The sequence below is a fragment of the Melospiza melodia genome, chromosome 2 (genome assembly GCF_035770615.1).
Source record: "Melospiza melodia melodia isolate bMelMel2 chromosome 2, bMelMel2.pri, whole genome shotgun sequence".
Lineage (NCBI taxonomy): Eukaryota > Metazoa > Chordata > Aves > Passeriformes > Passerellidae > Melospiza > Melospiza melodia.
In genome coordinates, this window is record NC_086195.1 from 106,416,905 (window position 1) to 106,442,718 (window position 25,814).

The following is a 25,814-nucleotide window of genomic DNA, read 5'->3' on the forward strand; positions in this document are numbered from 1 at the left end:
AGCAGTAAATTTACACAGGCAGTGGCATTTTTTTGGAAAATAGTGAGGATGGAATTCCTCCTCTAATCCTTCAGAAGATGATTCATAATACTAGAAAGAGATGTGTACTCAGTCAGCTGTTCTCATGCCAGAAGCTTTTAAATACCAGTAGTTCCACACAGCAAAGTGCTGAGGGAGCAACAGGAATTGTTTAACCAGATCCTATCACACACTGTCCAAACTAATGTAATTCCATTTTTGATGCTTCTTGTAATTTTGTCTTCTAAACACAACTGCTCACAACTACACTATGTAATTATGAGTAGATGACAAATAAATTGTAATTTAGGTGTACAAGGAAGATGAAATTTCGTTGTTTTTTTTTTTTTCTCAGTAAGATACTCTTTAAAATTCTATGCAGAACACTATTGCAACATGGTCTGAGTAGGAGTGAAATGTCTGCTCCGAGTTTCGTATTCATTTCAAGGAAAGAGTGTGTACATTTTATAAATCTCTGCTTTAATCCAGAGTCATCATGAAGCAGTGGATCTAGAACTTCAATTTAGGCCTCTATATTTACATCAGAAAGAAAAAGCAAAGTTCATCTAATGTTTTGTCCATAAAATGAAGGAAAAAAGAGAAAGAAATATTATATATGTAACTGAGATTTCCCTAAAGGAAAGTTTGCCCCATACATTTCAAAATTAAATTTATCAAAATCTCCATTAAAATAATTTTTTAAGATACTAGCCATTATGAATGATTATTCAGAATCAAAGTTTTGCTATCAGAAGTACACTCCTATAATGCTAAAGAAAACATTATTTCATATTCCTCTGGTTCCTTACATGTTAATCACTGTATCAAAACATTTCAAGGTTAATTTAATAAAGAGAGAGAAAGAGTCTGAAACTAAAGGGGAAGAAGAAAAAATCTCTCTAATCAAATATTAGTCACACTGAACAATATAGCAGGTATTGGCAACAGAAGGCTTTCATTTTGCTATAACTACACATTCTCAATTGCACAAACATGGGTGCTTGTGCCCCTGCAGATTCCATGATGTGTACACTGCTAAATAAAAAAATTGGGGCAGTGAGGGGAACAAGGTCAAGCGATGCTCTCTCATGTCCTACATTTAGTTAGAGGGACATATGCAGTAAATCAGTGTGTCCCATGCACCTTGAACCTATACTGACCACAAGACCATGCTTTGCAGTATACATTTGATAGGCACAAAACTAATGAAAGTTATCTCAGCAGACCAAATTCCTAATGGCATCCAAAAGTCTTTTAAAATATTTGGACCGAATATTATTTAAAGTAGTGCTAACTCTCCCTTTTTTGACTGAAAAGTGTGTGTGCTGGTCTAGTGGTTGTTTATTTCCTTTGAACCAAATGAGCTCATCTTTCCAGTTCCATCTTCTAACTGTTCCTTCTAACCTAATTCAACTTACATTAACTAGTGTTTACTCTTAAAAAATAGAAAGACATCTCAAAAACATTGGTGAGATGGTATAAATAATATATGCATGGGTTTGAAAATGCTGCAGTTGAAAAGCACGTCAGAGTTAATTGAATACAAACACAAGAAATTAGGATGCTGTCAGAAAACAAACAAACAAACCCTTCATGTTGAAAAGGAGAGTAGAAGCACAAGGGGATTAAGCAGAGACTGAATCTATTTGAAATGGAAGAAAGAAATCCACAAAGAATGCAAAGAAATAGTATTCAAAGTTGTTGAAAATAGAAGTGTCATTCCTTTGTGAGAAGCTTATCAGTTCGACTGGACAGAAAAAATAAGTGTTAATAAATAATACATAACTAATATTCATATTTCCTATTCTGTAATAATACTGACAGAGTTTTTTTCCTAAGACTTCAATATTATAATTTTTTCTAAGAAATGTGTGCGGTCAATACAAGGTCCTGTTTATGTGTTTTATGTCTTCTGATACATATATTGAACATTTCAACATATAAGCTTACCTCATAAGTAGGTTAAATAATTGAAACAAAACCTTTATAAGGTCATTCTTAGAGGTCTTTCCTGTGATAGGGCCACACTTCTGAAAGGCACTTAAATAAGTATTAATGTACATTCCTGTATTTATTGTAAGGTAAGATTTATTGAGTTTTCAGCAAATGACTGGAATTTTTGTGTTAGTGTGATTTGTTAAATAATGGAAATATATGATTTATTGACATTAGTTTACCCTTTGAGAAGTTCAGCATCTTGATTCTCTTCACCAAATGAATAAGTGTTTATTTTACTGTGATAATCATGGACACTCAGCTGAAACTAATTACAATTTTAAAAAAGCATAGAGTGTTTAAGCCATGCATTTTTTATGCACGCTTTCTGGTTAATGAAGAAGTAATGTTCATGAGGCCAAATTTGTTTTTTAAGACACAATTTTGCTTCAGACTGTAAGGAGCATGGAATTTATACCAGGTACCAAAGTAAAAATTTCAAGTTATGCGCATCAGAGGTCTATCTCAGAATGTGGTTCACAGGAGCACAGACATGAGGAGGTGATAAAAGATGGAGCACAAGAGACATCACAAGTGTGAGCAATTCATTCATAAATCAGTGCTGACCAGGACCTGGTCAAAATTGGTTTCAGGAGTTCAAAAGTAAACAAAGTGTCTTGCATAGACAAAAGACATTAAAACTTTTTAATCTGGGTTAACAAGGAGTTGCAGACCAATGAAGATAAGCCAAGGTGAAGAACGATATTAAAGAGAATATCCCCAAGTGAATCCTAGACTAAGAAATAATAAACTGTTGACATAACCAGCACATGTCCCTGTGTGAAGAACTGCAGGTTTCAATGTTATCGTCTCCCCTTCCTCCCCACATACATGAAAATGAAGCCACCAGCTTTAAGGTGCAGAGGAGCAGAAGGGGGTGAGCAGAGCAGCAGGGGCAGGGCCAGGAGCCAAGTGTGGATAAACCAATTTTAACTGTTCAGGTTTTTTCTTTGGACAATTATCTCTAGACTAAAAAGAGTTGGTATTTCTATTCATGAACTGAAAGAAATGTTTTGCAGTGAGCATATTTTTAATTTGGTTAAAAAAAAAAAAAAAGGTGGCGGTGGTTAATCTCCATTATCTTTAATTACTTTGCTCTACAAAACACTTGTTTTAAAGAATTGCAGTAACAAACCACAATCACTTAAAATTCTTAAGTATTCTTGTTAATACAAAGAAAAAAGGAAAAGGATTGATTTTCCTGCCATTTCTTTTTGGGTTTTATGATAAAAAATTACATTTTTTCATTGAGTTAAGTAATATAATTGACAATAATCAAACTAAAAATGTATATGTATGCAATATTTAATTTTATTAAATGTAGTTAATTTAATAAATTTATGCATTAGAAGGTTCCAAACACCTCAGTAATAAATAATCACTGCATGAGGTTGAAAATACACTGATTTTAAGAAGCACAAGTATTTGTACTCTTTTACCTTACTTTTGATTTAGCAATGGAAATACTTGGCAATAGAAAAAATTCCTCTTAGCTAATAAAATGCTTTTTGTTATCCAGATGGTATGTACTTACTATCAGGAGCAGAAATCTTGGGACTTTTTCATGCTCTGAAAGTCGCATTTCTATTTTTTTACTTGCTATCTTGTGTTAGTTCGTGAACTCCCTCTTTGTCATTTTCCTTTCCCCTTCTGAGGGGTTGTAAACTGCAGGCCTACAAAAAAGTCTGCGTAAATGCCCTCTGAGATTATTTCTGCCTAGATGATCTCTCAGTACTTACTTAAGACCTTTCTAGAAAACAGCAGCACTTGAGAGCTTCTGTGTCAAGTTGGTGGAGTAAATATAAAGGACAGAGATGAGAAACACTGTGTTCATTAACCTGCTCAGTCCTAACACTCAGACTCTTTCCTTTTACTATTGTTATTATTATTATTGTAACTGTTATTATCACTGGCATTGCCATTTATAGTCCTGCATTTTCACTCTAAGGTATCAGCAGTGCTGCAAACTTTTAAACAGATTCAGCAAAACTTAAATATTCTTACTGCTTTGGACAAATCAGAGTGGGGTTTATCTTGCTTTCTTGTTTTATATCTTTGAGTTCTTTTGGTGTGATTGTTTTTGGTTTTTTTTTCAAGTGTAGGGAAACATTCAATTTGCCACTCAAAAGTTTAAAAAGGGTTGTAAAAAATAATAGTCAAAAAAGAAACACAAACATTTTCTTTGTTTGCACATAAAACTATGCCATTTTGAAATTCCTTCAACGGGGAGTGTTTACAAAAGCAGAGAGAAAAGTTTAGTTCCATTATTTTGAATATGAAAGATACTTTTATATGAGAGTAGTGTGGGAGCACAACCATTTCTAAAATACAGTTTATGGCAATACATATGAGATTTTTGTTAAGAAGGAAATCTTAGATAAGTGTCTCCTAACTGATAGTAGGACAATCCTGACAGAAAATCTACAACATACTCTAATTTGCTCTTAAGTCTAATTTTACCCCCATTCACCTTCCAACAAATTTAAACATTGTTCAGGCCTACTTGTCAGGTTTTTATCTTCAAATGTCTTTGTTATTGGAGAAATCATTATTAGAGATAATATTAATTAATTTAATCCTCATATTTTGCTCTACTGTTTATAAACCATGGATACAGGAAATTTGGGAAAGGAAGGGATTTACCACCTCTAGAAAAAAAAAAAGTTGTGCACAATTATAATCTACATAAACAAGAAGATTTCTTGGAGTAGACAGCCTTTTTGGATGAAGGTGACTTTTTCAACTGCATGTGCTTCTGTCTCCAGAAACAATTTAGAGCCTTTATAACCTCCCTGTGGGGTTTTGACGACTCTACCATCTTCTGTGGTAGAAGAAAATCTTCTGTGACTCTTTCAATTATGTGCAGGTCACCCACTTCCTAAAGCCCAAGTTATCACAGTTAACAAAAATCCCCAAAGAATGTAGCTTATCTCAGGCGCTAGAGTACCTTAAAATTAATATGCAGACAAAATTCATGTCTTCAGTCTTGAGGCCTGAGCAGCATATTTGAGCAAGTCATTATGGTGTGGTGCTCCTATAGCTACTCATTGTCACAGGTAGTCTTTGCAACCTGCACAGAAATAACTGATAGTGGTGATGGGAGGGTTTTTTATTTTTTTTTGCTTTGGGAATTTTTGTTATTTTGTTTGGGGTTTTTTGTTTTGTTTTCTTTTATTTCTAGTCTTTAAACATCTTGTAATGGACTGATTTTTTATTTTATGGGAAACTATTGTAATGTGAATAAAAATGATAAATAAGGGAGGACAAGGCACAATAAGAATGTTTTCCCTTTGAAATTCCTCCAATGTTGTAGCTCTCACCTAAAGAATATCTTTTAAAATACCTTCAGAAGTTCACTCTAACAATTTTAGTTTCTGAGAATACCAAGATTAGCTCAGTTGTTTAGAGCAAAGTGCTAATAACTCCAAGGCTGTGGGTTCAATCAATAGGTCATTCATTTAAGAGTTGCACTCAATGATCCTTGTAGGTCCTTTCCAACTCAGAATATTCTGTGATTCTGTAAATATCAAGATGCTTGACTTTTCCTTATTTATGATGTGACACTCCCATCTTCACTTAGCTGTTCAATTCACAGTCAATATTGTTTGCTACAATATTTGTGTAGAATCTGAATCTCTAATTATTTGCAGAACATGTCTATTAGATCAAGCTGTGTAGAACAATTAGACATAGAAATACATCATTTTTCTAGATCATTTTTAGGGGTATTTGGAAGACAGGTGCCAAGACCCTGTCAAAATTGATGTGCTTCTTAGAAAGACATCTATTCATAAAAGTAGTCGGGATATGCAGCTCTAAAGAAGCAAATGGAAAATACAGAATATTCAATGGCAATTAATAATAAGATCTCAGGAACATCTTTATTATAATTAATTTTTTTTAGAGTACATCTGACCTACTTTAAAAACTTTCAATGAAGGAGACTCATGTACAAATGTTTGTATTTATTCACTATGCCTCTAAAAGGCATTTAAAAATGTTAAATTTGTCAGATATTTAAATGCAAACTAGAGACATGACATAGATTCTCTTGCACCCCAATGGAGTAAGCAAAGTGCTGTGAATTTCAGGATCCAGACAACTGGGGGTATCATACACCCAGTGTGTGATTAAGTGTTAGAGATTCTGTATTCCTAGTGCATATTAACACACGACTGTTTTAGGACACATCCAGGAGAAGCTCTATTAATCACAATCATAGTGAGAGAACATTTTCACAGAAATGTATTTGCAGAAACCCAATCTATATACTGTTTCAGAAAAAAAGGGAAAGAAATGAAGAAAATAAATTATTTCATTTTTAGTAAAGTGAGGAACTTAAAAAATGCCACTTCACTCAAAAAGCACCGAGGCATAGGGACCAGCCATATCCAGAAACTAAATTTTACACCTCTTTCTCATTAATTTTCATTGATATTCAGAATACTTAGTGGCAGCACCAACTGCATTTCACACTTTCAGAAAGTAAAGCTAATATTATTTGAGTTGATTGCCATCTTACAGAACCCTGTATAGATAGATACCGGTCCAAAAAAGTAAGATAAAAAAAAAATAAATTCTTCTAGAATTCCCTGTAATTTCAACCAGCAAAGCAGTTCCAGTTCCACAGCTCCTTGTATGCAGCATTTTTGATTGCTATTGACAAGCCTAGCCCATTTCCCATCATCTTTACATCTCGTTCTCTTTCCCTCTAACTTTTCCCCCAGCTGCCTTGGACACTAGGCTTCATATTCATATTGCAGAAACAGCAATTACAAAAACTGCAATATAATGCCAACATATTACCATAGAATCATGGAATACTTTGAGTTGGAAGGGACCTCAATGATCATCAAGTTCCAGTCACCCCATTCTGGGCAGGGACTGCTTCAAGTAGGCCATGTTCCTAAAAGTGCCATCCAGCCTGGCCTTGAACACTCTGAGGAATGGGGCATTCACAGGTTCCATGGGCTACCTATTCCAGTGCCTCATCACCCTCACACTGAAGCATTTATTCCTGATATAAAATCTTCTCTCAGTTTAAAGTCATTACCCCTCGTCCTATCACTACATGCCCTTGTAAAACTTCCCTCTCGATCTTTCTTGTAGAGCCCTTTGAGCTCTCCCTCAAACATTCTCTTCTCCAGGATGAACAGCCTCAGTTCTCTCAGACTGTCTTCATAGGAGAGGTGCTCCAGCCCCATGACCAACTTAATGGCTCTTCTCTGGACTCAGTCCAGCAGCTCCACTTCCTTCCTATGTTAGGGCCTCCAGAGCTGAAATCCAGGTGGGGTCTCACCAGAGCAGAGCAGAGCAGAGCAGAGGGGCAGAATCCCCTCCCTGTCCCTGCTGACCACACTGCTTTGGATGCAGCCCAGGACACGTTTGGCTCTCTGGGCTGGGAGTGCCCATGGCTGGGTCAGGTCCAGCCTCTCACCCACCAACAGCCTCAAGTCCTTTTCCTCGCGGTTACTCTCAACCTCTTCACTCTCTATCCTGTATTTGTGCTTGGGATTGCCCTGACTCATGTGAAGGACTCTGTTTGGTCTTGTTAAATTATAGAAAATTACCTGTGCCTTTAGAGTGAAAATCTCTGTATTTTTCAGAGTACAATTTAGGGACAGCAAGGGAGGTTACAATTCTTGTGCACTGATAACAGCAGGACTTTCTCCAATGGGAGCTAGGAACAATACACTTATGTAATGTACTGTGAAGAAGGGAATTAACTAGATGTCCTCTAAAGTAATTTCCAAATCTATTTTCCATTATTTATTACCTTTCCTTACCTCGCTGCCCCCAGGAAAGAGCTTGCCTTTCCCTAGGGCACATTAATTAAATGCATCAGACTCCCACAGCACAAACAGGTCAGCTGCAACACATGCAACATAATCACATTCACCGAGCCACCACTTGAGAGAAACTGTCTGAGTTGCAGAGTATTCAAAAGCTTAAAAACCTGACTGCAAGTGGCAGGGCATGTGAAGCATTCAAAACTATTGTTTAAAGGAAGCTTTTTTTGGTTAGAGTTATGAATTTGCCTTTTTATTGAATGTGCTCCTTCCCTAAAGCAGCCACTTATTTTCTGCTGGGGATTATAATGTCCACTTGGTGGTAATTATGAATGCTAGCCTTAGGAAGGCACAAGGATTAAAATGTGTAAACATGCATAAAAATTCCCTCCATACACCCTGGTCAACAATATTCCATGCACTAGCAAGCTTTACCTAAGGGAGATATGCTGTATGGATTGTTGCTTTTTTAATCCAATTTATTGCCCCCCTTCCTCCAATAAAACCTATTTTTGGCAAATATAGAAACTGGTAAACAAAATCCATGGATTACAGTATTGAGTGAAAATTATATATATGATTTAATGTCATTGAAGTTCAGGCTTCCCACTCTCAGAAAGCCCCTTAACTGTATTCACATTCTTAATAACCCAAATATATGTACTCCCACCCACACAAATTACTCTTCTACACAATGTGAAAGACACAGAAAAACAAAACAGAGCATTAACACACCCACTATCATCTTCTCTCCCACACTTGGGAATTCTCAGTAAGAGAAAATCCCAGACCTACATTCTTTTTTCAGCACTCAATGCCCTGAGTCCTCAAACTGTGTCATAAGAGAAAGCTTCTTCAGCTATTATCCTTTTCAAGCTGTACCAGTCTCTGTTCTAGCTATAATGATTTGGGACAATTGAAAGATACATGTTGCCGGATGTTGTATTTTAAAAAAATTAAGGTAAAGAAACAAAAATTTAGGAAAATACACACAAAATAAAAATTGTTGTATACTCTTAAAAGTGAAAAATCCTAGAAAGCTATAAAATAAGTTTCGTATGAGCTTGAAACATTTTAGCACATTTTTTCATGTGTATAGATAAGAAAGTAAAGCTCTTCCAAGTATATTCAAGTATTATTTTCACTAACCTACCTTCTCAGAGGGACATTTTCTCATTCAGTATTCAAACTACCAGAATTCTGCTATTTCCCTGCATTATAAAATGTTTTTTAAGAGTTCAAATATTTCTTCTATTTGTATCTGACTTCTGGTTCTGGAACAGTAAGAATTAATGGTAAGCACTATTATACTATAATTTGTTTCTTTAACAGTGATTTGCAGCTTACTTGGAAAAAAAAATCTGTATTTGTTGAAATGCTACTAAATTTATAGTGTGACTTTATATTGAAGAGAGTATGCTGATTACAGTAAGCTTTTTCTCTTCACAAATTAGCATGTGCCACTTTCTACCACTGTCACAGAACATTTTCCTCAATTTGATGCAGTATATGCAAATAAGATGCAGTATTTGCCCCTCGTTTTCCATACATCACCAAAAAGAGTAGAGGTGAAAAATACAATAAGCATTTTTTTTTCTTTTACCCATCTTATTCTCTTTGTCAATTGCTTCACAACATATTGGTGCTGCTACAACCAGTTCTGACACATTCATTAAATAAAATCTCAGTTTTAAATTCATGCCTTACTCATCCTCAGAGCCCAGAAAACATGACATTATGATTCAGCCTGATGTCTAATATTAATTGGAGAACAGCCTTTTACATGGTTGGATGTGAAATCTATCTAAAATATCACTTACTAGTGTAAAATATGACGATAGAATAGAGAAGGAAAAATCCCATTTTTTTACAGAGGTGTTTATTCAGGATTTCTGTATAAAAATGAAAGCAGCATATTCTTTAGCAGTCTCAAAATTATAGCATTCTAAATATGGCTATTCACCTTCTTAAATCATCAGGGAAAAGCAGTGAAGGAATTTTTTATGATAATTAAAATAAATTCATTCTAAAATGCAAATAAGCTGCCACTTTACATCAGCTTGAGAGCTAAATGCACCTGTGGCCGACAGCAACCTATTGAACTTTAAAAATAGAGATTTAGACAAGTAGATCAGTGTTTGTTTTTCATTAATGTTTCTCTAGGTGGAGCTCTAGGTCAAACATCTTTGCAGTTACCTTGAATTCTTCATCGCGGTAACTTTGGAATTTGTTTTAATGTCCTCAGCTCACTGCATCTGTTGCTATAAAATGAGGTGCAGAAACTGCACTGACTTTATTTTTTTGTCACTTTATATTCACTGTTTATGTAAAAAACGCAATTGTCATGAATGATGAGAGGATTAAACACAAAATCAGAGAAGACATCAAACTATCAGGACTGCTGCTGCAGTTTAATGGCATATGCAGACAAATGAGATTTGTCATGGTTCACACTGTGAGCTGTGCCTCAGTGCTTCTGAACTGATGTCTTATTAAAAAATAATTCACAAAGTTCATAAAAAATCAATTCTTCAAGACATTTTCAAATTATTGATCTCCCTTAATTGTGCATAACTGATGAGTTGATAGACTAAAAAAATACAGATGGCAAATGTCAAATTTAGTTTTTTTAGTAAGCATATATGTATAAACCATGGCATGCAGTGTTTTTTTCAGGAAAGATTGTTAACAGCTACATCTTTTTAAATTAAATTTCAAAAATAATAGTCAGAAATCAACAACTCAATTGTTTGTTTGTTAATTGGTTTCCTTTTTATCTCTCTGCCAGCCTAGGAAAAAAAAAAAAAAAAAAAAAAAAAAAAAAAAAAAAAAGCTTTGTTAATAGAAACTTTCTCTTAGAGTTTAGAGATCTTCTTGGTTATAGGGTGCTACTGGGTTTTGGGGGTTCTATTTTTTTTCATGGAAAAAAATACATCCTAAAAATCAAAAAATAAATGAAAAATCCTTTTTTATAATTCTGTATCTTTTTTTATACCTTAGTTAACACAGCCACAAACATTTTTTCTTTCAGAATGACATTAAACATTATATTCTTGGAAGGTTTCAGTAACAACAATGCAAGGGAAAATAATATTATCAAAAAATTGAAAAAAAACCAAAACCCACTCTGCTCCACAGGAGAGAAGGATGGGAAAAAAAGTGAAGTGCAGTATTGTACTACACATGGTGCATGAAAATCAGCAACTTCGCACTACTACTAGCTCATATTTTCTCCTATAAATGTTGGCATTTCATTGATTCTTGAAATCTGGCTTCTTAATACAATCTACTTTAACTTTTGGGTCAGGCTGTTAGGTAACAACACTTGATGGATCTGTTTTGGTTTTTCTTCCTTTTTTTGTCTCTATGAGATGAGGGCAATGAGAAAGAATGAAAATCACTTTGCTTTATGAAATAATTATTTTGCCACTATGTAAAACTGAGTCCTTGCAGAGTCCTTAGTCTAATTGTTACACATTGTGCCTCTGCCACATGAAGCCCTAGGAAAAATAAGTAAGTTATTACTGTATTCCTGGAACATTTATCAACACAGAAGATGATATGTGATTGATGACTGAATAAACCACAAGCGCTGAAGTTTGTAAGTACTTTATGCATTTATACAATTTTTTTATCATGTGAAGAAAGCAGCTATAACAAAGCAGGGGAGACAGGGCTCTTTAGTCTGTTCAGTTTTGGTTTGAGTCAGTCAAGAGTAGGGTACCACAATGCTTTCATCCTCACAGCTGAATACTCCGGAGATCAGAATGCATCCTCAGGCCCCCTCAGTGCTTGGACAAACTGACTCAATCAGGAGTTATGGAGAAACTTCCAGTCCAGCATGGACGACAATAACAGATGATTTTAAGTCCCAAAAGAATTACAGCAGGCGGCAAAATGCCCCAAATTGTAAACCTTACTTTAAAAAAGTTCAAATACTCACTTCTCATATGTTCTGTTCTGGATGGGGGTTTATTCCTTCATATCTCATGCTGACTACTTCCCAAGACTAAATAAACAAGACAAATTGAAATCAATAAAAAAACTAAACCTATCCACAGCAAATGCAGAAGGCGTACTGGGGACAGAATGGAAAAAGGGGGTACTTATTCTCAGGTGAATATCTTAGTCTCTTAGTCACTTCACTGGGAAGTCATACTTTTTTTCTGCTTTTGTGGATCTTGTCTTCTTCCATGCAGTAGCCCAGCTTTACCAAAACCAGTGGAAAGTGACCCTCTCAAGTATGAGTGCTATGAGTTGACAGCCCAGTGCTAAGTTAAATGATGGGAATTTGAACTTGTACTTTCAGGCATGAAAGAACATTAATCATTCTTTCATCCTCTTGTTTTGCTTGAGACCTAGGTTGGAAAGAATACACAAAGAGAGGGTGTTTAAAAATGTATTGAAATCTCTGGTTTAATCTTTCTTTTTTAATTATGCACTATAGGTGATGAGAGAACTGATCGTACACAGAAAATTTTCAATTCCTTCTCTTAATCAAAACAAGAAAGAGTTAAACTGTTTTGGAGGTGAAATCAAGTGCTGTTTTGGATTGTAAACCTAAAAAGGTCCTGAATAACTAAGTCATCACAGGAAGTAAGGATAGGTGAAGCACATGAAAGAATAGCTTTAAAAAAAATACATCTGCAATAGATAAAAAATTCTAAAACAAGAGCAGCTGTGATTTTCTTTTTACTTAATCTCCTCTAAACTGATAAGTACTCAACACACAATTCTTTGTCCTGTAAGAGAATCTTTCTAACAAAAATCACAATGATGTGGTTGGGATTCAATTTGTCTTTTCAGGTTCAAAATCACATTAATTGAGCACAGACTAAAGTTCAAGCCAGCTGGGGCACCACCTACAAAATTTAGTAACTGTTTGTCATGTGAAAACAGAGACACTTCAAAGAAACAATGACTGTAACAACAAGAAGTATTCACACACCCTAAACCATCAGTCAACAATAGGTCTACACTATTCACAGATGAAGTTTTATTGTTCTGACTTTAAGGGCATGAAGAGTAAAGCTGCATGTTTGAAATCTAGCTTTGCATCTGAATCAGAAATATTTTGCGCATTTCACTTTTTACCACCATTATAGAAGTTTGCGTGGCCAGTGATATGAGGGTACTCAATAGCACTGTAATTCTCAAGCAAAGGAAGGCAAGAATGAAATATCAGGTGTGTGATTTAAGGTGAAATTCTCTCTAATTTGCTCTCACTAAGCATTGATGAGACAGACAGATTGAATGGTGCCAGAATTAATGAAAAGCTGTGTAAAATAGTCAGGCTTTTCCAACTCATGTTCTGAAGATTTGAGCTTAGATGTAATATACATTATGTATATATTTGGTATGCAGGAATAAACATATGATCAGAACTCCTTAAAGGGACGATTGGTCAATTGCCTAAGTAAAAAATGAGAAGTCTGGCTTGAGACAGCCCCCAAGGCCTTTGCTACTAAACATAGATTAGCATTCTGGTAGCATTTGTCTGATTCAAAGGACAATGGCAGCAATTAATTTGATATAAGAGAGAATTGCTATCTGCTCATGACTGATATAATGATTTTTGGATGGACTATGAAGTGGACAACTTCACAATTAATCAGTTTTAAACAAAAAGTTTGTTTCAACATTAAGGACATGAAAGTTTTCCAGTTTTTAAACTGAATGGTAAATTTCATACTAGGAGAATATGAGGGCATCTGTTTCAACTCTATAATTCTGTAATACCTTCAACTACATATGAAAGGTCACAGACTAAGTGTCTCAGAAGACAATATAATTAGGCACATTTTCTTATATACCTGTGTATTTAAAGTCTCTTGTTTATTCAGATACCTTTCAAAACCTCATGTTAGAATTCCAACAGATACTACCACAAAGAAATCACAGTTTAAAGATTGTTTATAATTTCTCAGGCTCCAAATTGAATAATTGAGTGCATAAGTAAATATGTATTCACATTAAGATGAGACAGACTTGATAATACTGCTTATGCAGTAGATGGTGTTCCTCCTCTACCTCCTCCCCTCTAAAGTATCTATAGTTAACTAACATATCATTCCTTTGGATTGTCTGACATTATAGATTGGAACCAAATGAAATCAAGCAATCAAGAAGAGAGTCCACAAAATGCCAAAACCAAAACACAAAGCAGTAATTCATTTAACTTTGTATGATTCATAGCAGTTAAAAGATATTTGTCCTTCCTAGAGGACAGTCAAAAATCAATATGAGCCTTAGCAACTTACTCTTTTTTTTTTCCTGCTTAAATAGTGCACTATTTTCAATCACAGGTAGTTAAGGTCCAAAGGGACCTTGGAGGTTGTCTGGTGCAATCCCCGTGTTCACAGCAAGGCCACCTAGAGCAGGTTTCTCCTCGGCCATATCCAGTTGGGATTTGGATAATTCTAATAATGGATAGTTCATAACCTCTCTGTGAAATCTATACCAGTTTTCAATCATTCTCACAGTAAAGAAAGGCTTTTTACATTTAGGGGGAACTTATTTTATATTTGTGGCTCTTGCCCCTCACAAGAGCGTAACTGCCTGTTGCTAGATACTACTAAGATGAGTATGGCTTCATCTTTATTTCACCCATCAGATGTTTATACACTTTGATAAACTCTGCCCTGAACCTTTTCTTCTCAGCCTCAACAGTCCCAGTTCTCAGCCTCTCCTTGTCTGACAGAGCCTCCATTTCAAGGGAAAGAATGGAGAAGTAAGTCCCACATATTCCTACAGTAGGCCTGGAAAATGGGAAAAAATAAAGGAAGAAAGAGAGGATGGATTTCAGATTCAAATTAGAACAGACTAAAACAATTAAATGTTGGTGTTTTCCTTAGATGGTCTATATGTTAAAGCTGCCATCATCATTAGTGAAAATAGAGAACTTAATCCAGTGTCCAGATATTAGTACCTTTCAATTTTCTGCTCTGTTTAGGCCTACCTGTACATCTCAAAGAGCCAGGAATGGGATACTCTGTACTGCAGTATTACAGTAGGATAAACATAGGCAAAGAATGGTTTGAAGGAAGGTGAAAGATGGTCATTTTAAGACAGCAAGGGAAACAATTTATTTCTTACTAAGTCAAATATCAGAAAGTTGGTTTTGTTGATTAGACTCTGTGTCTGAAAACTGGTGTCTTGGCTATTAACAAGTTTATTGGTGTAATGAAAAATTATGTATTTATTATTTTTATTATTATTGTCATCATCATCATATTTATATATGCCTTACAATCCCAGTTCAATAGAGTTAAAATACATTAGCTGACTAAAACCATTGTGGCCAAAATGTTAATAAAATAAAACAAAGCTTGCAGGGAAAATTTAGATGTTCATTCATTGAACACATAGGTTTGTTTCTTCTTTTCTTTTCTTTTCTTTTCTTTTCTTTTCTTTTCTTTTCTTTTCTTTTCTTTTCTTTTCTTTTCTTTTCTTTTCTTTTCTCTTTTCTTTTCTTTTCTTTTCTTTTCTTTTCTTTTCTTTTCTTTTCTTTTCTTTTCTTTTCTTTTCTTTTCTTTTCTTTTCTTTTCTTTTCTTTTTTTGCCTTGCAGTACATTCTATGCATTTGTTCTCCACCTATCAATCAAGATAGAAGTGCCTCATTGATAAGTTTCCTTTAGGACAAAAGCATGCAATGTATAATGGCATTATTATCCAGAAAAAGGTGACCTGTCTTCTTGGAAATATACAATATTATTTTAAAAGTTTGCAAAGGTTCAGTACATGTCACATGTTTATCACAATATTTGTTCTTGTATAATGGCAAGCAGTGATATGAAAAAATCAGTAACTTAACTTTTAGTAAATTCAGCCAAGAGCAATCCTTTTAGTATTTTTTTGTTCCAATAAAAGTGAAGAAATTAAGTTCTGAGATAATGTTGGCCATTTTAAATTTCACAGTAATAAAGAACTTGTTTTGAGTCACAAAAATTTTTTGTATAGTATATTCTACATGTGAGAAAAAATAACTATGTTTAGAAAATTTTGGAAAGGTGGTTGCTATTCTTTTTATTGCTAAATTTTCTTGATAATTGGTCTTGCAGTTAGTAGATTCACATAACTTTATTCTTTGTGCTGGCTTAGGAGATCATTACAGAAAACTCTTGTTAGTCTAATAAATTAGGACTGCTCATAAATCTTACCTGTTCACACTGTTGAAAACTACAACACAGTAAAATTTACAGGTTTGTAAACAACTACTTTATATCTGTCTTTTACTCAATAGACCTATTTATACTGTTAAAGTGCTTTCTGCCACTTTGTCTGCTTTGTTAATTGTACAAGACGCAATTTATCTTTTCCTTGGTTTTACTTTTTTGCTTCAGTACTTAAATTACATGTTAAAATGATTGTTTTTTCACAAACTGAGTGCATGATTTGTGAGGTAAAACATTCTTGACAAATTAATGCAGTTTTTTATGGTTGTCTCTGAACATTTTATGTGTTTGTATTTTTAAGTCTTTCACCTAATATAGGCTTGGATTTACAAGACAAGGTAGTTTAAATCAAGATAAAAGAAATATGCTATTGGACAGTATTGTCGGGTTATAAAAAAGGTAACAAAAGATTTTAGAAATAAACTTGACACAATGCACAGATATTTTGTTCTCAAGTGTGTATTACACAGATGATTGGAATTTCAGAGGAATGCATTTAAAAACCCAACCAACTAAACTGAAAGTCAGCACATCCTGTTTATATTTCTATGCTTTTTGTAATTTGTGGGCTCTGAAAATTCCTCTCTTGTTTTCTACTAAGAGTTTCCTCTTCAAACATAATTTTACACAGAAAAAAAAAGAATTCTAAGAGTCAGTAATAGCCTAACCAGTTCTTGATTATGGAAGTTAGGTTTTCTTCCTGGCTTTCTTTTTAAGGAGTTATTGTGAATTTCATTCTAAAATGTAACCCTCAAACAAGACTTAAATCACTTTAATTCTCACCTACCAGTGCAGTCTTTCTGTGTACTTCATCCCATTGGACATACACAAAGAATCATACCAGTATTTGACTAGATATAAAGACTCCTAGAGTAACAAAATTATTTTCAGATATTTATATACAGACATTGTTATCACTAGCAAATGCTAGACTGAACTTCAGTGAAGCATTCAGTGTTTTCCTTATGTTTTTGAAGGAGCATAAATCATACAGGAAAAGACAATTTTTCTGATTTCTGGTTCAGTGTTTTGGTCATGAGCACATAACTGTGTGGTCCAAATATTCAGAGAGCTCACACTACAGAGTATTTCAGCTACAACCAATTTAGTTTTGCATGAGCTAGTCTCAGGAAAGAAACAGTTTGGGCAGTTTCTTGGGGTATCCCAGCTTGACCTACTCTCACATCTGAACAATAGACACTATCTCGTATTATTTTCAAAAAACTTAGATAACTTTGTTACTGTACTATCCAGTGCAGACAACCCCGAGGAAAAGTTGGGAGAGGATCCGTAAGAATCTAGTCTACAAAGTAAATCCTAACTTTATGGAAAGTGTTGTATTTTATTTGTTCCTTTCCTTCACAGTAAAAAAAACTCCACAATGTTTTCCTCAAGTCTTCCCCATGCCATGCAGTCTTCATAAAGTTCCCTTTCCTCCTGCAGCCTGAACTGTATTTCTTCTGGAGATATCTCCACAGGGATTTGCTACAAACAGGCACACAGATTTATGGACTAATCACTGGATTTATGGACTATAATCAAAGTCTTTTATTCTGAGCAGTTTTGAACTCAAGCTACTTGTTCTCGCCAATGTACAAACATGACACAATGGATGATAAGTACAGCTACATAAATAACCATAATAATAAGCACTGGGAGTGACTATGATGAAGGATGTATAATTTTCAGTTAGCAAGAAATTAAATTTTCTGCCTTTAACAGTAGATTTCACAACTTCTCCTCCAGTTCTGTTTTCAAATTGTGAGGTATGTTACCCAAGAGGGTCAGAGGAGGATTCAAAGAAGATTATAAAGTGTTTATACTAATTGGGTAGCATTAATTACCCAGCTGTTTCCAGCAATTAAAGGCAGTTAGCTGTTCCCAGGCTAATGGTACACTTGTAGACAACAATAATTAGAGCAGCTTCTTGTAGCACCTAAACAACAGCCCTATGTTTTGAGAGGGAAAGAGCAATAGGCATCATGTGACATATTTCATCTTCAAAAATAGAAGGAATTTGAAGGGAATTTTGTTTGCAAAAAATACAGAAAAAAGGTGATCTGTTGAGAAAAGTAATAATAGTGGTATTTTTTGCAAAAAAATACAGAAAAAGGTGATCTGCTGAGAAAAGTAATAATAGTGGTATTACCTTTTCCAAAAACAGTTATGTAGATGTGAAACTCTAGTCTAGCTTTGGTCACACAACTAATTTAAACCTGTTTGTAAAAGCAGTTTCTTTTGTACAAACATATTCAGGTCACAAAATTCTTCTATTTTTACTTCTATTTTTGAAAAATACTTTTAGTTTAACCTAAAGTCTATCACAACTTCTGTAACATAAAATCTAAACATGAAGTCTCTCCACAAAATCAAGCTTGTTGTGAAGGTTTATAAAGCATAATTAAATGAGAGAAACATTTAGATATCATTTAATTTTCTAGTAATTTTGGCAATGCAATCTCTTGTGTAATTTAAATGGTATTTACTATTTACATCCATGATGTAAAAATCAGATATTCAATCTCTTATTTCATGTGGGATCTTAAGTGATATTCAGTTCTAACTATTAATAATTTTTCTTCCAATGACAGTTACTACAACAGTAAGTACGTACCCAATACAGTGGCTTCTGTTGAGATACAGCAGCAAGTTTAAGAGACATTTGTGTTATTCTGTTGTGCTGGATCATCATATTCTTGAAACTTATTAGATATTCAAGCATGTGAAAAATGAAAGGAGCTCTCTAGGGTTCTAGTTCTCAGCATATGCAAGATCACAGTATTGAATTCAGCATAACACAAGTCTAAATAATTCTTTAGCTCTTTTCTCACAGCAGTTTTAAAAATTCCTGATACCTGCCAATAACAGGTACAAGCAATTGCACTTCTAGTGGTGATAATGCTGTATGGGTTTTACACGACAAGATACCCATAATTAGTGCCTAGGCTCAGTTTCCCCTTCATTCTCTGCTGCATCTGCCATGTACACATCCCAACTACCTGCCTGGGGGCATTGTCCCTACACTTCCAGTTGCTTTGGTGGAACTGTTGAATTCAAGATTCATTGAAGCCCAATGAGTGGCCCATTTTCTTTGAGAACAGGAGTCTCAAATTCTGCTCCTTCTCCTCTGTTTCTCTCAGTTTCTGGATTATTATTTCAGCTCCAGCAATAGAAAACCAATCATTGTGTAAAAAGTATTGAGTGCCACCATTTCTGGCAAAGCAAGCCAACAAGAAAACGGAAACAAATACAAAACAACAACAACAAACTCCCTTTTAAAATTAAAGAAATAAACTATAATTTAAATCCAGAAGGGGATTAGGGGCTGTAGTCTCAGTTTACAGCACTGACTTATTCTATGTTTGCTATTATGAAATTCCTAAGCAATTGTAGCTACCATCTTCTACCTAATAACTGAGTGGAGCAACCTTTTTCTCAGCAAGGCTACTATTAAAAAAGTAGTAAAGTGACATGATGGAAATAGCAAACATATCAGAAGACTGCTAAATTCCATACAGATTCAGAAAGACTCTGTCTCCTGAAGTTAAAGAGTTTTCCATGGAAGTCGCTAGATTCCTATCCAGTGTCCATTTAAGAGGCCTTTTGCAAGTTCTACAAATATTACAATCATATGTCCTTTGACAGATGTAGGAATAATCCCGAGAAAACCTTCTTGTGTGTTTACAGAGATCCTTTCAGCACTTTCTCCCATACCACATGCAGCTGCTGCATCCTGTCATGACTAGGTGTGCTGGGAACTGTGTTAGAACAAAACCAGACCAGATCAAACATCCCATATTTATGTCCATGACTATGCCAATGATTTACATGATCGATATGAAGAGAATTATCAAGTCTGGGCGCATAACACAAGGAAGTGAAGGCAAAACTGATACACCAAATGCTTTGATTTGGAGCCCTTTCAGCAACAGGAAGAGGATGTCTTCACCAGAGCTCTCAGTGCTATTTTTTCCAAACAAGAGACACTGCTGTCCTAGTCTCCACTCCCAATTAAACCAAACACTCCTAGCAGATGATCCTCTCAGTAACTCAACAGTGTGGATTGCCTTACCTAGGACCAAGGTGTTATTATTGTCTTTATTTGCAATACAACAAAGTGGATGGCCTTTAAAATAGGTCAGCATTCTTTTTTTTGCATGGAAAGGGAATTTTAGGTCCCCAGAAAAAGAAGACATAAAAAAGGCCCAGATGTCAAATAGACTAGTCTGAAAGGATTGAATAAAGGCTAACAGAGTGTTCGCAGACAGTCTGCAGACAGTCTGTGAATTCTGTGAATTATGCTGAACTACCAAAGCCTTCAGTTTCTGAGACCGGAAATTAAATTTTCCCTAAAATTAAAATGAATAGTTAAATGGCAATTACTGAAAAATAAAACTTAGGTGTAATACTGATTCCAAAAGAATGGCAGAATCTACAGGAGCAGATTTTACTCAAGACTTTTACTCAAGAGGTGATTTTTCTCTCAAGAGTGATGGAGTCACAAAGTGATTTTGCTCAAAGTGTTTTTGCTCAAGATGGATGAGGAGAGAACATAGAGAACAAAACACGTACTAATTAGAGCCAAAGAAAAAGTCCTCCAGGTGATATATGTGGAAATTCTATAAAGCAAATTAATAGCAGGTAGGAGACAAATTCTGAAGGAAAATGATTTTTTTAGTTGAGAATACTGCTTGTTCTTTATTAATTTATTTTTACTGCATTACTCAGACCTACCCTAAAAAGGACATCCCTAATGTCAGCAAGTCTCATATTGCCTCAGTCCATTTCCAATGTCTTTTAATGCTCAAACCATATCTGTCAATTTTATTCAAGAAAATGGATTTCAGCAACATGATACTAACTCCGCACCCATTCCTCAGGGAGCAAGAGTGTCTATGGATTTCATAGCATATTAGCATTAGTCTGTTGGACAGGTTCTCTTCTCTTTCTCTCTTTATAAGCAGCAGCAAGATTCCTGTTTGTCCTCGGGCTACTAAATGAAATGAAAATAAACTTACATCAGATGTTTAAAATCAGGATGTAGAAGTAGTGTTAAGTCAGAAAATATTAATGCCAATTTGCCATGTGAAGCATCATTCAGGGAAATAAAAGTAAACAAGCATCAAAGTACTCTAGACTCAGATTTTCTATTATACTCTGAACACATTCCATTATGGTGGCTTTAGGTCTTCAAGAGTACCTTGTCTTTGGAAAAAAATAACAACAAATCCTCTCACAGACTGTCTGCTAATGCACAAAACTAATCTCTATTCCAGTTTCCCAGCTCTTGCAGCACTCTAGCTTAAGTAAATGGACTAGCATGCTGTGTTTTTGAGCAAAATCTATTACGATCAGATGCTTACCATATGTCAAGCATAGGTACCTCATTACTGATAAGATTAAAAATAAATCTTGAGAATGCAAAAATCTGTTTGAACTTTCTGAATATTACATACAATCATTAAAGTTTAAAAAATAGGAATATGGAGTGAGATTTTAGGCCAGCTTCTCACCATTACTGAGACCACCCATCAGCAGAGGCACTCTTCAAACAATATTTTTGAGTTATTTTTTTAAAAAGCAGTAATTTGTTATATAATTTGGATTTGTTTATTTGTCCAGTTCTGCAAATCCTTGGGAGGGATTTCATGTCAATGCTGTTGCTCTTGGGCATACCTTCTGTACCATGCTAGGCCTATGATCTTTGAGGTTTTACAATCAAAGAGAGCATCCCACAGACTTAAATATAGTCAAGGTCTTTAGATCAACATTACATACTTTATTATGTTATTCATAGTCAAGTTATTCAATTAAAATTGTTTATTAGGACACAAAAGAAAATTTTAAAATAAGTTCTTCAGCGAGAGAATCTTCTAAGAATGGAACTTTCAAATAATTACATAATTTAGGAATACCATTTCTGTTGACAAAAAGTAGCAAAACTTCATAGGAAGATTCAGCATTATTAAGCTACGACAGTTTCTCCAGTTCATTCTATAAATTGGATGGTTCTGTCCTACTACAGTGGAACAGTTTGTGATTAAAGCCTGCAACAGAGACTATCTGGTAGTTTATATCCTTCGTACTTTCATATTTCACATCTCTGCATCTCATTTAGTGCTAATGCAGTGCAAATTCACAGCATGCAAACTGTGCATGTGCCAAACTAGTCTGAGGTAGTGTTTATACTCTGAGTCATATATGTGCGTACTGTATGAGGAAATTTACCTCTAACAGTTGCAAAACTCAAGACAGCTGCGTTTAGTCATTAACTGCCACTGTCTAAGAAACATTTTGGATAAGGTATATCCTTATAGAAATTCAATCTAATAAAGAGAGCTGTAATCTCACCAACAGTTGATCACTACCTATGACAGCTGAAATTTTGGAATAAGCCAAAGTGAACATGATTAAAAAAGATTTTTTCCCCTTGTCTTGATGAGTAAAATTATTCTAACATACATATGGGAATCAGAATCTTCTTTTATTTTTCTACTAATCAGGGACAGAATCAAAATATTAATTTGAATGGATCAATGACCTAAATTAACCAAAAAACCCCCCAATTTGTCTCATATAAAGTAAAACACACACAGTTAGGGTTATGGCTTTTTTTATACTTTATTTTTTCTCATCTCTGAAAATTTCCACTTCAACATAAAGTGGTAATGATAAATAATGGTCCTCTGAAGTGCTAGAAGGTTCTCCTATTGCAATTATAGAAAAATGGGGAAAATTAAATACTCTAATTCATCTGAAATGTAATATTCATTATGTAAAAATAACTGCTGGAAATAAAAATTTTAACAATTATTTTACTACTGGAAAACAAATAGAATTTTAAAAATGTTCAGAAAAACACAGCCCATTTCTTATATGTGAACATTCAAATTTGATTTTCTTGTACATCTATTTTCAGGGTAGATTATAATTGCTTATAGCTGCAAGGCTACAGAGGCTTTATTGTTATACAATTTGTAAGTATTTTTTCAACTGAGATATAAAACTACTTCAAAGGGGAAAAAATCTGCAAAAGTTACTTTGAAATATTCCATGATGTCGGGACTCTTCTACCATTGGAGGAAAATGCAAAAAAAAAGTAAAAATTAAAACTTAAAGTGTCTCAGCAGTATCATAAGGCTGCAAGAATGCTTGTTCAACAAGACACAAGTTTACGTGAAGAGGGGAAGGTGAACTGTGCTATGTACTAAGATTCCATGTGAGTAAAAAATAATTTAACTCATTACTAATCAAATTGGAGTAGGATAATGAGAAATAAGCACAAATCTTAAAAGCACCTTTCCCCTGTCTCTCCCTTCTTCCTGGGCTCAGCCTCACCCCTAATTTCTATCTTTCTCCCCCACACGTCACAGGAGAACAGGGAATGGAGATTGAGGTCAGTTTATTCCAGGTTGTCGTTGCCACTCCTTCCTCCCCACACTCCCCCCCTGTGTTTTGCGGAGAAAAGAAGAAACCTCACAACTTTGTAAAAGTTGTAAAGTTGGTATGTTTATTACAGCGCTGGACGCATGTGGAGATTGCTGTCCTCAAAAAAGGGATGCCTGCCTCTGAGAACTTCAGATCTCTTTTTATCTCTCTCTCAAATACATATGCATACAGTTTCACAATAGGTTCATGCATATTCATTTTTATGGGTTTTGCGTGACTTTTACCACTAGATCCTTTTTATCAGAAAGAATTCCGAGGTCAGGCTGACTTGCCCTTACAGCAGTCCCTGTCTCTCTCTATCATCTTCTGTCTCCTCCCCTTTATCCCTGTCCTTTGCTGAAGTAACTTCACTGAGCTTAGGCCTTGCAGTCTGGCTAAATAACTACGATTTCTAACCACAGACTCAACTCAAAAATGTACATTTCACCTAAATTAAAATGGATTTCTATCCTGGAAAATTTTCACTTTGCTTCACCTGCTCCAGCATAGTGTCCCACCCATGGGAGACAATCCTTTATCAACTGCACCAGCGTGGGTTCCTTCCACAGGCCTCAGTCCCTCTGGGACACTTTGCTCCATCATGGGTATCCCAGGAGGTCACAAGTCCTGCCAGCTCCTGTGTAGGCTTCCCTCTTCATGGGGCCACAGACTTCCCAGACCTGCTTCAACATGGACTTCTCATGAAGTCACAGCCTCCCATGGGCCATCCACTGTGTCCAGCATGGGGTGCTCCAGGGACTGCAGGTAAATGTCTCCTCCAGCAGACTTCCCTGTAAGTCCCATGAGTTAGTGTGATGCACTCCACCAGTTCAGTGCAAAATTATTACACAAAAGCAGACGAATAAGTACATGATGAAAAGTTATTTCATAAGTTATTTTACACTAAAAATTAAGGGTATTTTCTATTCTTTCCTGCTTGGTTTCTTGACAGTAGCTGTAACTTTGAAATTCAGCAGATGTAATGTAATTTTTTTAATATTTTTTCACCTTGAGTTGCCTTTGCACATTTTTTCATCATGTTACAAGCATTCATTGTGTCAAACTATCTTCTAATGCTTTTGTGTTAGTACTTTGTAAGATGATTATAACTTGGAAAAAGAACATCAAGTTTTTGTAAAAACACTGCCCAAAGTAGACTCAGTTTCACTCTTTAAATCTGATAAAAATTATTTTTGTGTTGAAATTGTGTTATGCTGTAAGCTATAGAATTTTTGTTCTTCCTTTGGCTGCCACATGATTTATGATCCAGATCTTTCAAGATTATAAAAAGAATTGTCTCACAAGTGATTTTAGTTTTAACAAAAACTGAATGGGAACAAGGTTTGGGTCAATCGCTGCACAGTCTATCAGAAGAATCTATAAAAACTGACACAGACAGCTCTGTACGTGATGGTCTGCAAGGAAGTTATAACCTTAGTTTAAAGAGTTGACAGAAGATCAGAAAGATTTTCTTCTTTATTTCTTTCTCTTTGAGATAACTCAGTTTTTCTTTTCATACCATATACAGCTACAATTACCTGTTGTCTGGAATGACTTTATGATATTGGTATCATAAAAGTCGTCTAAAACGGTGTAGAAAATTGTCCTTCAAAATGCCAACTCAAAAGTGAAATACATTTGATGCCAATACTACAACATTTTATCAACCTTCAAAGTGTGAAGTTATGAAACTTTATGTCAAATGAATGTCCACAACATTCATCAAAAATGGAAAACTTTTTTAGCATGTGAAAAAGATCCATAAATATGAAGAAAATAATTCTATTACTATTGCATTTAGTAATTTTTAAAGAAAAAATTATATTTTGTTATTTCTGGTTTAGCTTTGATTTGTGGTTTTTTTTTTTGTTGTTGTTTTTTTTTTTTCTTTTTTGTTTGGTTGATTGGTTGGTTGGTTTTTATTTACTTCATAACTTTCCATGGAAGGAAGGGAGGAAGGGAAAAAATCGTAAGATTAAATATTGAATCATGGAGAATTTATGCTGTAAGGGAAACTTTTTGAGATCTGAGAGCATATGAAAATGCTGCAACTTAAAAAAAGATCTGGCGTTAACACAGTAAAAAATTATTGTCTGTCTTTGTCTGACAGCTAAAAGAATCATATTTCCTGCATTTCTCTGGTGTGTTGAGGTCTCTGTTCCTTGGCTTACTTAGCAGTAGGAGTTGGGACTCCTCAGGACTTTGCCCACTTTTGACCTCAAACTCATAAAACTGAGACATTCTTTTGAGAACTAATACAGAAGAAATGTGGAAATTTCCTGTCAATACTGTTCAAAAGATGTGAAGCCTCTCCATTTGTATTCATATTTCTAAAGGAATTTGGGGTAACTCTACATCCCCTTCCAAATTTGCAATTATCTCAATTATCCATTAAAAAAAGATATTTTTT